Genomic DNA, 17,717 nt, shown 5'->3' on the forward strand with positions numbered 1-17,717 from the left:
TGTACAGAAACCCATTATATTATTATTATTATTATTATTACTATTGTTGTTGTTGTTGTTGTTGTACAGAAACCCAATATTATTGTTGTTGTTGTTGTACAGGAACCCATTATTATTATTATTATTATTACTATTGTTGTTGTACAGAAACCCATTATTATTATTATTATTATTATTACTATTGTTGTTGTTGTTGTTGTTGTACAGAAACCCATTACTGTTATTATTATTATTAGCCAGGTCTTCTCCTTGTCAGCTTTTCCTTCCATTTTGTCAAGGAACTTTCCATGCAATGTTTTGTTGTGCCAGCTGTCAGCTCTAGTTTGTAGTGCGGTTTTCTTGTACTGATTCTTTGTCTGCTGTGCTTTGAGGAGTTTCTGATTTTTGACTTCAATCAATTATTATTACTATTGTTGTAGAGAAACCCATTATTATTATTATTATTATTATTATTATTATTATTATTATTATTATTATTATGCTCAAAGCATTCAGGCTGTGGCCGACGCACTATCCCCTTCTAATACAATACAAACATTCTTATCCAGGGACCGATTCCACATTGAGGAAATATCTCATCCAATTCCACCCTGCAAAAAAATAAATAAAAAATCCGATTGCTTTGCCACAGCTCTTGTGTTTCATTGCCAGGTGCACATGAAGAGGGTGGCGCGGTGTAATGAGAAATTGCAGGTTTTGAAAGGCGGCAAAGCGTTGTCGTTGTCGGCTCCTTCACCTCCCGGGGACCCCTTTCCTTTCTTCGTTCCTAAGAATAGCAGCCAGGGTTTCCTCAAATATAACTGCGTTGCTCAGGAGAGAGGGGAAAAAAAGACAACTTCAAAGGCAGCAGAAATTTAAATTTCAAAGCCAAGGCGGAGAAAGCCCAGAGCTTCCCAGTCTCGCTCTCTTTTTCTCTGCCTTCTTCCTTCATCCTTCCCCCCCCCCCCTCTTTCTGGGGCAAAAAAGAGACATTTCAAAGGCAGGAACAAGTCGGAAACCTCCTTGAAAAAAAGGGAGGAAGTATTTCCACGTTTTGCAAGATAAGGAATCGAGTGAAGAGCTGAGTGATAAGGAGGGTTCCCACGGGAACCCACCTGCAGCCACGGAGATCAGCAAAAGTCTCCGTTTGCAAAGCAGAACCGAAAACAGATTGCGTTGTTCAGAGAGAATATGTGGGAAAGAGATTCACGGGAAACAAAACGATTTCATGGGCGTCTATTAAACCGCAAGTCGGTTCAGGCAACGCTGCGTGAGAGTGAGGAGCTAAGCCTGAGTTCTCTTGTTCCTGGTTCAAGGCAAGCTTTGGTTTTGGATTTAATGTATCCTGGAAACGCCTAGTTGCAAAGACTGAGTTGATGGTTTAACTGATCATTTAGAGAGGATTGTGAGTTTTCCTGTGGGTGATTCAAAGAGGATTGTGGCACAAAGTCATGGGCCCACAAGTCTGGGAAATGATTCTCTCTGTGAGAAAACCGGCTCGGAAAGTGCAGGACATCAAGGACATTCAGGAGAGTCAGAAGTAGCAACAGCAGACAAGGAATCGAGTGAAGAGCTGAGTGATGAGGGTTCCCACAGGATCAACAAAAGTCTCGGTTTACAAATCAGAGCCAAAAACAATGTGTTGTCAAAGGCTTTCATGGCCGGAATAACAGGGTTGTTGTGTGTTTTCCAGGCTATATGGCCAGGATACTTTAAATCCAAAACCAAAGCTTGACTTGAACCGACTTGCTGTTTAATAGACACCCATGAAATCGTTCTGTTTCCCGTGACTTTCTTTCCCACTTATTCTCTCTGAACAATGCAATCTGTTTTCGGCTCTGCTTTGCAAACGGAGACTTTTGCTGATCTCCGTGGCTGCAGGTGGGTTCCCGTGGGAACCCTCCTCTCGGAACAATGCAATCTGTTTTCGGCTCTGGGTTGTTGTGTGTTTTCCAGGCTGTATGACCATGTTCCAGAAGCATTCTCTCCTGACGTTTCGCCCACATCTATGGCAGGCATCCTCAGAGGTTTTGGGGTATATTGGACCTTCCACTGATATATAAACCTTCCTGGCTTAGTCCCACAGTATCTTTGCATGTTCATTTTCCAAGACTTTTGCAGGTTTGTGATCCCACCAGTTCTTTACTGCTGGGAGGTGGTACTTGAGGCATAAGTTCCAATGGATCATTTGGGCCACACAGTTGTGCCTCTGTTTGTAGTCTGTCTGTGCGATTTTCTTACAGCAGCTGAGGATATGATCAATGGTTTCGTTGGTTTCCTTGCACAGTCTGCATTTTGGGTCATCAGCTGATTTTTCGATCTTGGCCTGAATTGCCTTTGTCCTGATGTCTTGCTCCTGGGCTGCGAGGATCAGGCCTTCTGTCTCCTTCTTCAGGGTCCCATTCGTGAGCCAGAGCCAGGTCTTCTCCTTATCAGCTTTTCCTTCAATTTTGTCAAGGAACTTTCCATGCAATGTTTTGTTGTGCCAGCTGTCAGCTCTAGTTTGTAGTGCAGTTTTCTTGTACTGATTTTTTTGTCAAGGTGCCACCACTCCAATGATGACTGAGGGCTGTGCTGGCGGTAGTGTAACTACCGGCAGGTCCAACCAAGCCAGAGAGGCTGAGGAGTGGAACCAGGAGCACCTAACCCATTAGCATTATGGAGAATCAAACCAAAACAAAGTCTATACTGGCTCGGTCGTCGCCCAGGATAAAAAGGACCGCAGTGGATGCTGCTGATTCTGGACATCCATTGACAAGTGGGCTACGGAATCAAAATACAAATAAACAGTCACAGAAGCGGCAAAAATATACAATGCCAGAAAACCGCATTATTATTATTATTATTATTATTATTATTATTATTATTATTATTATTATTATTGGTCTTTCCTGGCCTGGGATGCATCCTGAGGAGCAGAAAACTGACTGGCTCTTGCTTTTAAAGAACGGCGTGCGGATGGTATTTGATTTTGCAAAAAATCTCTATTTTCGGTGCGAGGGCTTCCTCTCCTTCCACAACGCCGTGTATTGGCTCAACAATCCAGGGCTGGCTGTTCTCGCCATATGCTGCTCCTCGCAAAACAGTCAAAAGAGAGGCAATAACTTAATTATAGCAAGCAGAAACATCCAGCGAAGGAAGACGGGGAAGGAACGAGGCCTCGGAGAAGCCATGGCAACCAAGGCGATAAGAACGCCGCTCGTTCTGGTACGTTTGGACCTCGCCGTCCTTTGTCGGGGCCCGGATTAGAATCCGTTGCCCATCGATCGGCACCAACCTGTCCGTCCGTCTGTCCGTCATTGGGCCTTGGCGGCATTATCCTTTGATCAGGCGCCTTTTAATTAAATTGGAATCGACTCAGCCGCCTTGGCATCGGCTCCAGGATCGGAGCTATTTTTAAAGAAGGCTGAATTGGCATGGCTCGTTCTATGGCTGTCGATAGCAGCTTACGATGAAAAATCGCGGAGGAAGAGGAGGTTTGCGGCCTCCAATGTCCAAAGTGCACTCCAAACCCATCATCCCCTCAATCTGATGGAGAAAAGAGCTCCACTTCCTCTCCTTCGGGATGTAAACAGAGGCACAGAAGATGCCATCGAACTCCTCCATTGTTATTTTTTGTTGAGAAACTGCAAGTGTGAAAAAATTGGCCATCTGCAAGGACGTTGCCTGGATGTTTTGACGTTTTAATCATCCTTGTGGGAGGCTTCTCTCATGTCCCCGTACAGAGCTGGAGCTGACAGAGGGAGCTCATCCACGCTCTCCCCGGGTGGGATTCGAACCTGGCAGCCTTCAGGACAGCAACCCAACCTTCAAGTCACAAGGCTTTATCCCCTAGGCCACCGGAGGCTCCACAGTAATAATAATAATAATCATCATCATCAGGACCTCAAAACTGAACTTAAGACTCTGGCAGAAACCAGTACAGGTGGTCCCGGTGGTGATGGGCACACTGGGTGCCGTGCCAAAAGATCTCAGCGGGCATTTGGAAACAATAGACATTGACAAAATTACGACCTGCCAACTGCAAAAGGCCACCCTGCTGGGATCTGCACGCATCATCCGAAAATACATCACACAGTCCTAGACACTTGGGAAGTGTTCGACTTGTGATTTTGTGATATGTTTTTTTTCCTAAGACATAGCATAACATATGATATTACATAAGTTCAAAAAACAAACAATGCCCTTTTCAAATCACCAGGAACCCAAAATAATAATAATAATAATAATAATAATAATTAATAATAATTGGGAAGTGTTTGACGTGTGGTTTAGTGATACAAAATCCAGCATATAGATCTCGTTTGCTGTGTCAGACTCTGTCTTTGTGTCAATAATAATAATAATAATAATAATACTTGGGAAATGTTCGACTTGTGATTTTGTGATACAAAATCCAGCATATAGATCTTGTTTGCTGTGTCATAATAATAATAATAATAATAATAATAATAATAATAATAATAATAACGCTTGGGAAGTGTTCGACTTGTGATTTTGTGATACGAAATCCAGCATATAGATCTCGTTTGCTGTGTCATAATAATAATAATAATAATAATAATAATAATAATAATAACGCTTGGGAAGTGTTCGACTTGTGGTTTTGTGATACGAAATCCAGCATATAGATCTCGTTTGCTGTGTCATACAATAATAATAATAATAATAATTTTGATTGAAGTCAAAAATCAGAAACTCCTCGAAGCACAGCAGACCAAGAATCAGTACAAGAAAACCGCACTACAAACTAGAGCTGACAGCTGGCACAACAAAACATTGCATGGATAATCACAGTCCTAGACACTTAGGAAGTGTTCGACTTGTGATTTTGTGATATGAAATCCAGCTTATCTATCTTGTTTGCTGTGTCATACAATAAAATAATAATAATAATAATAATAATAATAATAATAATAATAATAATAATAATAGGCTTGGGAAGTGTTCGACTTGTGATTTTGTGATACGAAATCCAGCATATAGATCTCGTTTGCTGTGTCTTTGTATCAATAATAATAACTTTATTTATATCCCACTTTTCAGCCTCACGGGACCCAAAGCGGTGCACGATGTATGAAAATCACATAAACAACAATCAAGAGTACGTCAATAATATAAAGATAAGATTAAGAAAAACAACTAGAGTATACATTCAGGTTCATGAGGCATCATATCGAGACATACCGTGTTTCCCCGAAAATAAGACAGTGTCTTATATTAATTTTTGCTCCCAAAGATGCAATAGGTCTTATTTTAGGGGATGTCTTATTTTTCCATGAAGAAGAATTCACATTTATTGTTGAACAAAAAAATTGAACATTTATCATATACTGTACAGTAGTTGTTATCACAAACCAGCATAACCAGACAAACTGAATCCTATCAAGAATTTCTTGTTACTACCAATATTTCCATGTACAACGCTCTATGGTACGTACATTTACCGTTCCTGCTTGCTCTGGTGTTCTGTTTGGTGGGCATGCTTCCAAACAAAAACTTTGCTAGGTCTTACTTTCGGGGGAGGCCTTATATTTAGCAATTCAGCAAAACCTCTACTAGGTCTTATTTTCTGGGGATGTCTTATTTTAGGGGAAACAGGGTATATTGATACCATATTTGCTGCACTCACGGCCCTATTGGCTGCCAGATTGGTTAACCTTCTGGCTACCGTATTTACACCGGATAACACAACAGACACACATTGAATGTCATATTTTTCGACACACTGGAAAACCAGCCTAGAAAACGGGCGGAAGAGGTCCAATTTCTCCTCCTCCTCCCTCCATTTATTCGTTCGATGCTGGGAAGAAGAGAAAAAACCTCGTTTCCTTTTAGCCTTGACCCGGGCGGCCGCCGGAGAATTGCAATCCTCGGTTTTACCGCCTCTGTGTGTCATTTCCATTCCCTTCCAATTGCACACGCAGGGGGAAAAAAAAAACTCTATATGGGTCAGGAACCAAAAAGAAAACCCAGCGCTGACTTTTCTGCAATAATATTAGCACTTTGGGGAAAAAAACGGATGGCTTGGTTTTTGGTGATGTGTGTGTGTGTGTGTTTTTTTCAGGCAACTTTCCTCGGCAAGGGCACAGAAAAGTCGCTCCCGATTGCAATTTAAATGACGCCCGGAGGGGAATCCCAGCAGGTTGCATGTCCCATCGCTCTGCCAAGGAGGGAGGGATAAAGAGAGGGGATAAATAAGCAGCCGAGTTCATTGCAAGTTCGGAGTAAGAACTGAGGCCAATCTGGACACAACTTTCAAAGGCCTAGAGAAGAGGAAGAGAAGGTAGAAAAGGAGGAAGAGGAGGAAGGTGGAATAAGAGGAGGAAGAGAAGGCCTTTGGGAAGCTACAACTCCCATGGCGGCTCAAGTGGCGCTAATCCGCATTAACCCTACAATGTAGACACGCCTTGCATCTCGGTCTCCAAACCTTTGTTTACCTCACTCAAGAAGTAGTTTGGAAACTACTGATCGAACAAGGTTGTTGTGTGTTTTCCAGGTGAGGGACCTCCATAGATGTGGGCGAAACGTCAGGAGAGAATGCTTCTGGAACATGGCCAGGCCGCCCGGAAAACGCACAGCAACCCTGTGATTCCGGCCATTGTTCTCTGAACATTGAGAAACGTTTAAACACAGCCTTTAATTATAATATACAGTAGAGTCTCACTAATCCAAGCCTCGCTTATCCAACATTCTGGATTATCCAAGCCATTTTTGTAGTCAATGTTTTCAATATATCGTGATATTTTGGTGCTAAATTTGTAAATACAGTAATTACAACATAACATTACTGCGTATTGAACTACTTTTTCTGTGAAATTTGTTGTCTAACATGAAGTTTTGGTGCTTAATTTGTAAAATCATAACCTAATTTGATGTTTAATAGGCTTTTCCTTAATCCCTCCTTATTATCCAAGATATTCGCTTATCCAAGCTTCTGCCGGCCCGTTTAGCTTGGATAAGTGAGAGTCTACTGTAGTTCCTTCCAAAGCTCCTGCTCTTGCCCTAGATTTCCTCGGCACAAAAAAAAATACTGTATTATTTTAAACGCTGCTAATACATTGCCTTCCCCCCACTTAATACATAAGAGATTTCGATAGGTAAAAAGTTTAACGGCGGCTTAATATTCCGCCTTATAAATCATACATGCGAGGAATCATCAGATCCGTGTCGAAACACCGACGGAAGATGTTCTGCGGCGAAAGCACCAGAGAAACACTCTCCGTCTTTGCATTACATTAGGTTAACCGTTTGCAAACCTGGGAAATATAGTCAGAAACAACTGCTTGCAAACCGGTCCTGGTGGTAAGGATGTATACATATAAATACATATTTGTATACGTATATATATATATATATAATATAAATTATATTGTGTATATATATATATATATATATATATATGTGTGTGTGTGTGTGTGTGTGTGTGTGTATATATACATATATATATACCGTATATACTCGAGTATAAGCCAACCCGAATATAAGCCGAGGCACCTAATTTTACCACAAAAAAACACATAGGAAAACATTGACTCCAGTATAAGCCAAAGGTGGTAAATTTCTGAAAAAAATAGATACCAATAAAATTACATTAATTGAGGCATCGGCAGGTTAAATGTTTTTGAATATTTATATAAAGCACAAATTTAAGATACGACTCTCCAACTCTGATGAAATCATTATTCTCATTTTCTGCTTATGTATCCTTTTAATAATAATAGAGTAAAATAATACATGTAATAATAATAAATACAGGAAAATAATATAAGTCGTAATAAATAGAGTAAAATAATAAATGCCATAATAATAATAAGAGCAGAGTGAAATAATAAATGAATAATAATAATAATAATAATAATAGAGTAAAATAAATGTAATAGTAGCAACAATAATAGAGAAAAATAATACATATAATAATAATAATAAATACAGGAAAATAATACAAGTCATAATAAATAGAGTAAAATAATAAATGCCATAATAATAATAAGAGCAGAGTGAAATAATAAATGTATTAATAATAATAATAATAAAAATAGAGTAAAATAAATGTAATAGTAGCAATAATAATAGAGAAAAATAATACATGTAATAATAATAATAATAAATACAGGAAAATAATACATGTAATAATAATAATAATAATAATAAATACAGGAAAATAATACATGTAATAATAAGTAGAGTAAAATAATAAATGCAATAATAATAAAAAGATCAGAGTGAAATAATAAATGAATTAATAATAATAAAAAATAGAGTAATATAAATGTAATAGTAGCAACAATAATAGAGAAAAATAATAAATGTAATAATACCAATAATAATAGAGAAAAATAATAACTGCAATAATACCAAGAATAATAGAGAAAAATAATAAATGTAATACAGTAGAGTCTCACATAACCAACATAAACGGGTCGGCAGAAGGTTCGATAAGCTAATATCTTGGATAATAACGAGGGATTAAGGAAAAGCCTATTAAACATAAATTAGTTTATGATTTTACAAATTAAGCACCAAAACATTATGTTATACAACAAATTGGACAGAAAAAGTAGTTCAATACATGGTAATGTTATGTTGTAATTACTGTATTTATGAATTTAGCACCAAAATATCATGATGTATTGAAAACATTGACTACAAAAATGGGTTGGATAATCCAGAACGTTGGATAAGCGAGTGTTGGATAAGTGAGACTCTACTGTAGTAGCAACAATAATAGAGAAAAATAATAACTGTAATAATACCAATAATAATAGAGAAAAATAATAAATGCAATAGTAGCAACAATAATAGAGAAAAATAATAAATGTAACAATACCAATAATAATAGAGAAAAATAATAAATGTAATAATTCCAATAATAATAGAGAAAAATAATAAATGCAATAATACCAATAATAATAGAGAAAAATAATAAATGTAATAATACCAATAATAATAGAGAAAAATAATAAATGTAATAATATCAATAATAATAGAGAAAAATAATAAATGCAATAATACCAATAATAATAGAGAAAAATAATAAATGTAATAGTAGCAACAATAATAGAGAAAAATAATAAATGTAACAATACCAATAATAATAGAGAAAAATAATAAATGTAATAATATCAATAATAATAGAGAAAAATAATAAATGTACCATATATTCTTGAGTATAAGCTGACCCAAATATAAGCCAACCAGGACCCTCACCCAAGCCAAGGAGGGCTTTTTCAGTCTTAAAAAAAGGGCTGAAAAACTATACTCGAGTATATACAGTAAATAAAGTTTGTTTTTTTTATTTATTCATGGCCATCTGTCGGGGGGGCTTTGAATGCGATTTTCCCTTTTTCTTTCCTACTTGATCCTGGAGCCGCGACCAAAGCATCAAAACGCAATGCTTGAAAACCCGATCATTACCAAATTATTAAATATTCAAACTGCTTGGGAAGAATAGCCGTGCTGTTATTTACAGACCCCCGTGGTGTTCCTCGGCGTAACAATAGAGACGATCTATACTTCAACCCTGGCTTTTGCATTGAAGCCGAAATTATATCGATCGGCCTCCGGATCGGGAACCGTCCGTCCGGGCCTTGAACCCCGGTGCCAATCGATCCGCGCCACTAATACTAATAATAATAATAACGCTTAGCATTTTATAGAGACGGATTCGCCTTCAAAGAGAGCCGGGCGCCGCAACTAATGGCTTTCAAGGTCCACGTTTTGGGAGCAATTTATCCCAAAGTTTCTAGTTCTCATCGATATAAAGTAATTTACAGCAGCAATTTCTCCCCCAAGCACATAGACAATTTCAACAGAAAGAAAGAAACGATGAAAATGAACCAAATCTGGATAAAAGTATTGATTAAAACCAGAATCAAGACAGTAGCAAATGAACGACACCCAGACCCTTGGTTAATAAACATTGGGACATTTCACAGGTATATATACTTCACTTGCTTTACTACCTATCAGAGCCACTGATGCAGGCAAAATGTCAGGAGAAAATGCTGCTAGAACACATTGGCTACACAACACGGAAACCACACAACGCCCCTAGATGTCTATGGCTTTGAAAATATTATTTTTGTAAACAAGGATGGCCCAAACGTTGCATTTTCATATTACAGTAGAGTCTCACTTATCCAACGTTCTGGATTATCCAACGCATTTTTGTAGTCAATGTTTTCAATATATCATGATATTTTGGTGCTAAATTCGTAAATACAGTAATTACTACATAGCATTAATGTGTAATGAACTACTTTTTCTGCCAAATTTGTTGTCTAACATGATGTTTTGGTGCTTAATTTGTAAAATCATAACCTATTTTGATGTTTAATAGGCTTTTTCTTAATCTCTCCTTATTATCCAACATATTCGCTTATCCAACGTTCTGTCGGCCCGTTTATGTTGGATAAGTGAGACTCTACTGTATTATTATTTTAATGTTTGTATGTTTTTGTTATATTTTGTTCACATCTATCTATCTATATCTATATATATAAAAGAGTGATGGCATCATGGCGACCCACAAAACAACAAAACTACGGGCCCTCCAACCTCGAAATTTGACAACACAACCCATCATCCACGCCTCTAGGTTGATACAACAAAAAGAAAAGAAAAATAAAGTCCTAATTAGAGGGAAAGGAATACTTGTAATAATATATAATTTAAAAGCATGACTTGGGCTTGCAAGGGACAAGGGAAAACTTTTAAGACGCAAACTTTAAAACTCTTAAAAACAATGTTAGTCGAGAAACGCTCTGAATGAAAGACTAGAAAACGACAACAACGTAATATATAAGAACAGGCACGCTGTTAAACATAGGAGGGGGAAATCCAATGAGGACTATATATATAAATATATATATATATATTTTAAAAACTGAAATGAATTTCAATGCAAATGAAGCCAACAGTTTACGACATTCACCGGTCGGCCCAAAATGCTTCTATTTTAGGGAATGTTACACAGTTTTTGAGAAAGGTGAACATGTTACAAGGAAGAAAGAAAAAGAATAAGAAAATGAAAAAAATAAATTAAAAATGAAATGGTTACCAAGATAATGCAGGTCAAGGGATCAAAGGTGAAGGGTCACACAATACTAAAAAGAAATCCAAAATGGCGGCTGCGTCAAGATCTCTGCAAAACAAAGGAGCTCCGGTAAGTAAAATAAAAAGGAACGGACTGAACACATATATTTACATCAAACACAATAAAGTCTTAGTTCAGGACCAAGATATATATATATATATATATTTAAAGGGTGGGATATATACAGGCAAATTAAATTCACTTCTGCATATAATAAGGGCAACTTTAGCAAATAATAAGAAAAACAGAGCAACCAGGACATAACGTATAAAAGATGCAATGAAGATAAGCAAAACAAATAAATGAGTAAATATGACCAATTCAACCACTCTATTTAAACAAACAGGTCTCTGGATTGAACCCATACAATAAACACGGGCAAACAGACAAGTGTTGATCTTCACGGACCAGGGAAATGCCTGCCATAGATGTGGGTGAAACGTCAGGAGAGAATGCTTCTGGAACATGGTCATACACAACAACCCCAGTTCCCACTGATTCTGCTGTTCGGTCCTCTTTCCAAGACCATAATAATAATAATAATAATAATAATAATAATAATAATAATAATAATAATAATATGAAATCCAGCACGTCTATCTTGTTTGATGTGTCATACAATAAAATAATACTATTATTATTATTATTATTATTAATAATAATAATAATAATAATAATAATAATAATGTTCAAACTGCTGACAGGCATATTAGCTGATCAAATCCAGGACTACTTGGAGGAAAATAACATCTTGCGGGTAGAACAAAAAGGCAATAAAAGAAGAAAGATCATCTTCTGATTAACAAAATGATACTGGAGAATTGCAAAAGCCGCAAAACAGACCTCTATACGACTTGGATTGATTACAAAAAAAAAAAAAGCATTTGACTCACTGCCACATTGTTGGATAATCAAATGCCTAGGTGTCATCGGGGTTTGTGAAAACATTAGAAAGTTCATCAAAAATGCAATGAAACAATGGAAAACTGAGTTGTCCGTGGGCAACGAAAGCTATGGAACTGTTAATATCAAGCCCCGGAACTTGAAGGTTGGGTTGCTGACCTGAAAGCTGCCAGGTTCAAATCCCACCCAGGGAGAGCGCGGATGAGCTCCCTCTGTCAGCTCCAGCTCCACACGGGGACATGAGAGAAGCCTCCCACAAGGATGGTAAAAACATCAAAACATCCGGGCAATGTCCCCTGGGCAACGTCCTTGCAGACGGCCAATTCTCTCACTCCAGAAGCGACTCAAGTTGCTCCTGACATGGAAAATACACACACACACACACATATATATATATATATATATATATATATAAAGAGTGATGGCATCACGGCAGCGGACAAAACAACAAAAGTAAACACCCCACAACCTCGAAAACTGACATCACAACCCCTCATCCATGCCTCTAGGTTGATACAACAAAAAGAAAAGAAAAATAAAGTCCTAATTAGAGGGAGAGGAATAATTGTTTTTATCCAATTGCTGCCAGTTAGAAGGCTAAGCTCCGCTCATTTGGTCTCCTAGCAACCCACTCAGCCCAGGGGACCCTTTACCTTAACTACCACCAATTCCTCAATACTTTATTTCCCATACCACCATACTTCGCCACAGCAACGCATGGCCGGGCACAGCAAGTGTGTGTGTGTGTGTGTGTGTGTGTGTATATATATATATCTCAAGAGAGGAATTTTCCAGGGTGACTCACTATCACCACTGCTGTTCATCATTGCAATGGTCCCTCTGTCAGTAATTCTACAGAAAACAAACCTGGGCTACGAAACAGCAAGAAATTCACCAAAAATTTCCCGCTTGCTATACATGGATGATCTAAAGCTTTATGGAAAATCAGAAACAGAAATCCAATCACTGATTCGATACAACAGCCAGCAGAGTGCACAAAAATCCTCCATTTCATCCAAGTAATGGCAACTCGCAGCAACACCACCAACCCAAATGTATCACGTAGCAAAGAAAGCGAGCCATGAGGGGGTCCCCGTCTCCTTTCGTCCCCACTTTCTTCCTCATCTCACGTTGCAGGCGAGCAAGCAGAAAGGATCAATATCCCATCACTGTGTCAGCATGAGGCAGGCGCTATCCTTCAAAGGCACCGGCGGACGCCAGACAAGCCTTACCAGCCAGGCCTACTGATTCCTATCGCTACGTATCCGATATATCGATAAATATATATACACACATAGGGTCACGGTATGCCTTATGCTCGGTTGGGAGTGATGCAAAGAAGAAAATATAATAAGTGGGTCCTGGAGAAAATGAGACCTAAACGCTCCTAGAAAGCCATGTTTTGATCCTACGAGGGTTGGATGAAACGTAATGCCTCCACAGCGTTGTTGTATGTTTTCCGGGCTGTATGGCCATGTCCCAGAAGTATTCTCTCCTGATGTTTTGCCCACATCTATGGCAGGCATCCTAAGAGGTTGCGAGGTATACAAAACAGGAAGAAAGGAGTGAGAACATGTAACAGGAGGATGGACTTGATCAAGGAAGCTGTGTTTTGATTCTCTATAGCTACCCTGACTTTGCAGTTGTTGTATGTTTTTCGGGCTGTATGGCCATGTCCCAGAAGTATTCTCTCCTGACGTTTCGCCCACATCTATGGCAGGCATCCTCAGAGGTTGTGAGGTCCATAAGTCCGATGACGTACACACAACACTCATGGGCGCTTAACCCTGTGATGCATTCATAACTTCGATATGCATTTGAATGCATCACAGGGTTAAGCGCCCGTGAGTGTTGTGTATACGTCAACGGACCTACGGACCTGACAACCTCTGAGGATGTCTGTCACAGATGTGGGTGAAACGTCAGGAGAGAAAGCTTCTGGAACATGGCCATACAGCCCGAAAGACTCACAGCAATCTCTGAGGATGCCTGCCACAGATGTGGGTGAAACGTCAGGAGAGAAAGCTTTTGGAACATGGCCATACAGTTTTAAAGATTCACAGCAATCTCTGAGGATGTCTGCCACAGATGTGGGTGAAACATCAGGAGAGAAAGCTTCTGGAACACGGCCATACAGCCTGAAAGACTCACAGCAATCTCTGAGGATGTCTGCCACAGATGTGGGTGAAACGTCAGGAGAGAAAGCTTCTGGAACATGGCCATACAGTTCGAAAGACTCACAGCAATCTCTGAGGATGCCTGCCACAGATGTGGGTGAAATGTCAGGAGAGAAAGCTTCTGGAACATGGCCATACAGCAATCTCTGAGGATGTCTGCCACAGATGTGGGTGAAACGTCAGGAGAGAAAGCTTCTGGAACCTGGCCATACAGCCCGAAAGACTCACAGCAATCTCTGAGGATGTCTGCCACAGATGTGGGCGAAACGTCAGGAGAGAAAGCTTCTGGAACATGGCCATACAGCCCAAAAAACATACAACAACCCTGTGATCCTGGCCATGAAAGCTTTCGACAACACATTACCCTGATTTTGCAAGATATGGTACTTGTTTGGTGCTATATCTTCAAGGCGAGCTGCTCAATCCATTGGTTGAGTTTTCTGAGTGTTTCTGCAATTAAATCCCGGGGAAATTGGCATGCAAGAACGCCGCTGTGCAATCTGTATTTGCAAGGCTTTGCACAGGGCTTCCCTATTTCCCAATTTGCGTGTCATTCTGGAAGAATAAAGCAGCGCATGAACCAACTTCGGCTCCTCAAATGAATCGGGAGCGAAGAATATCGCATTCCCTAAGTAGCTGCGAAACTCGGCCGCCTCTTCAATCTCACACGCACGAAACAAAAGCAAAGAGGGAAACGGAGGAGAAGGGCCCGTCAAAGGCAGAATTGATTTCGTTCGGCAAAGGAAAGGCAAGCGTTCTAAATATATCCCCAACGCAGGGGCTCTCTAGACATAAAAACCAATTGCTCCTGCCAGGAAAAAGGAGGGAGACGAGGGCTTGGTTTCCACATCAATCCTACAACGACTACGGGCCAGCATTCGCCGGAATGAGCCCTTCGGTAGCCAATAATAATAATAAAACTTTGTTTATATGCCACCCTATCTCCTCAAGGGGTCCAAAGCGGTTTCCAACATGATCAAAACAATACACAGTAAACAGAACCACACAAAAATTGAAAATAATACAAATGGTCAACGTAAATACACAACATCTGGAAATCTGAAGGTACCACCGCAACACCTCAAGGAATTCGTAAGTTGACAAAGCTCTAGCATTAATCCCAAATGCGCAAGACTCGCAAATAACCAAGGTTGTGATATTTAATGTCCTAGACGAGAAGGGCAAAGAGAGCCCTTTAATACTCTGGGATGCAACCACTTCGTCTGACCTCCCCATTGACAGCTACGTCATGGAAGCCACCTCAGATGTCACGATTTACTGATGTGACCCCTCTTTTTTCTGCTAAACATTATTATCATCATCATCACATTATTATTATTATTATTATTATTATTATTATTATTATTATTAATGTGATGATGATGATGATGATGATGATAATAATTATTATTATACAACTGCTTCGTCTGACCTTCTCATTGACAGCTACGTCATGGAAGCCACCTCAGATGTCACGATATACTGATGTGACCCCTCTTTTTTCTGCTAAACATTATTATCATCATCATCACATTATTATTATTATTATTATTATTATTATTATTATTATTAATGTGATGATGATGATGATGATGATGATAATTATTATTATTATACAACTGCTTCATCTGACCTTCTCATTGACAGCTACGTCATGGAAGCCACCTCAGATGTCACGATATACTGATGTGACCCCTCTTTTTTCTGCTAAACATTATTATCATCATCATCACATCATCATTATTATTATTATTATTATTATTATTATTATTATTATTATTATTAATGTGATGATGATGATGATGATGATGATAATTATTATTATTATACAACTGCTTCATCTGACCTTCTCATTGACAGCTACGTCATGGAAGCCACCTCAGATGTCACGATATACTGATGTGACCCCTCTTTTTTCCTGCTAAACATTTATTAATAATAATAATAATGTGATGATGATGATAATTATTATTATACAACTACTTCATCTGACTTTCCCATTGACAGCTACGTCATAGAAGTCACCTCAGATGTCATGATATACTGATGTGACCCCTCTTTTTTCCTGCTAAACATTTAATAATAATAACAATAATAATAATAATGTGATGATGATGATGATGATAATTATTATTATACAACCGCTTCGCCTGATCTTCCCATTGACAGCTACGTCATGGAAGCCACCTCAGATGTCATGATATACTGATGTGACCCCTCTTTTTTCTGCTAACCATTATTATTATTATTATTATTATTATTATTATTATTATTATTATTGTTATCATCATCATCATCATCATCATCATCACATTATTATTATTATTAAGAAATGTTTAGCAGGAAAAAAGAGGAGCTGCATCAGTATATCATGACATCTGAGGTGGCTTCCATGACGTAGCTGTCAATGGAAGCGGTTGTATAATAATAATAATAATCATCATCATCATCATCACATTATTATTATTATTATTATTAATAAATGTTTAGCAGGAAAAAAGAGGAGTCACATCAGTATATCATGACATCTGAGGTGGCTTCCATGACGTAGCTGTCAACGGGAAAGTCAGAGGAAACGGTTGTATAATAATAATTATCATCATCATCATCATCATCACATTATTATTATTATTATTATTATTAATAATAATAATAATAATAATAATAATAAATGTTTAGCAGGAAAAAAGAGTAGACGCATCAGTGTATCATGACATCTGAGGTGGCTTCCATGACGTAGCTGTCAATGGAAGCGGTTGTATAATAATAATAATAATCATCATCATCACATTATTATTATTATTAATAATAATAATAATAATAATAAATGTTTAGCAGGAAAAAAGAGGAGTCGCATCAGTGTATCATGACATCTGAGGTGGCTTCCATGACGTAGCTGTCAATGGGAAGGTCAGACGAAGCGTTTGTATAATAATAATTATCATCATCATCATCATCATCATCATATTATTATTATTATTAATAATAATAAATGTTTAGCAGGAAAAAAGAGGAGTCGCATCAGTATATCATCACATCTGAGGTGGCTTCCATGACGTAGCTGTTAATGGGAAGGTCAGACGAAGCATTTGTATAATAATAATTATCATCATCATCATCACCATCATCATCACATAATAATAATAATAATAATAATAATAATAATAATAATAATAATAATGGATGAGGTGGGAAAATCATCGGGAAAACTTATTATTGCTAGAAAAGGAAACTCAACAAAAGATTTGGAACCCTCCAAGGAGAAGTCTTGCTTCTCCTCCAAGAAAATAACCAAGAGCTGGTGCTACTCAGGCTTCACTGTCCTTCCAGGGAAACAACTTGAAAGTTCACAACAACAACAGTTGCAAATGCGTCAGGACAACGCTGTTGGCCATGTCTTTGATGGAGCCAAAGGGCAACCAATGCTGGTTGCATCTATCTTCTGGGTGGAGAGAAAGAGCACAATGTCTTGATGTTCTCCCCATTACATAGCCAAGGAATTGGATTGAATGTGAATACCTTCGGAAACCTGGCTCAAATTGGCCTCCTCTTTGCTCAGA

General features: G+C 38.3%; 1 protein-coding gene across 6 annotated transcripts in view; it reads right to left on the bottom strand.

The window, feature by feature from the left end:
• The window catches only part of camta1 (calmodulin binding transcription activator 1), a 195,240-nt gene that overhangs the window by 146,026 nt on the left and 31,497 nt on the right, over window positions 1–17,717 (bottom strand). The window contains exon 1 of one of the 6 annotated variants that reach the window (XM_062965985.1): window positions 11,042–11,127. The exons of the other annotated variants lie outside the window; for them this stretch is intronic. The gene's annotated coding sequence lies outside the window, so the exon portion shown is untranslated. Of the gene's footprint in view, window positions 1–11,041; window positions 11,128–17,717 lie in introns of those variants that run through there. 6 annotated transcript variants of the gene reach the window in all.

The sequence above is a fragment of the Anolis carolinensis genome, unplaced genomic scaffold (assembly GCF_035594765.1).
Source record: "Anolis carolinensis isolate JA03-04 unplaced genomic scaffold, rAnoCar3.1.pri scaffold_15, whole genome shotgun sequence".
Lineage (NCBI taxonomy): Eukaryota > Metazoa > Chordata > Lepidosauria > Squamata > Dactyloidae > Anolis > Anolis carolinensis.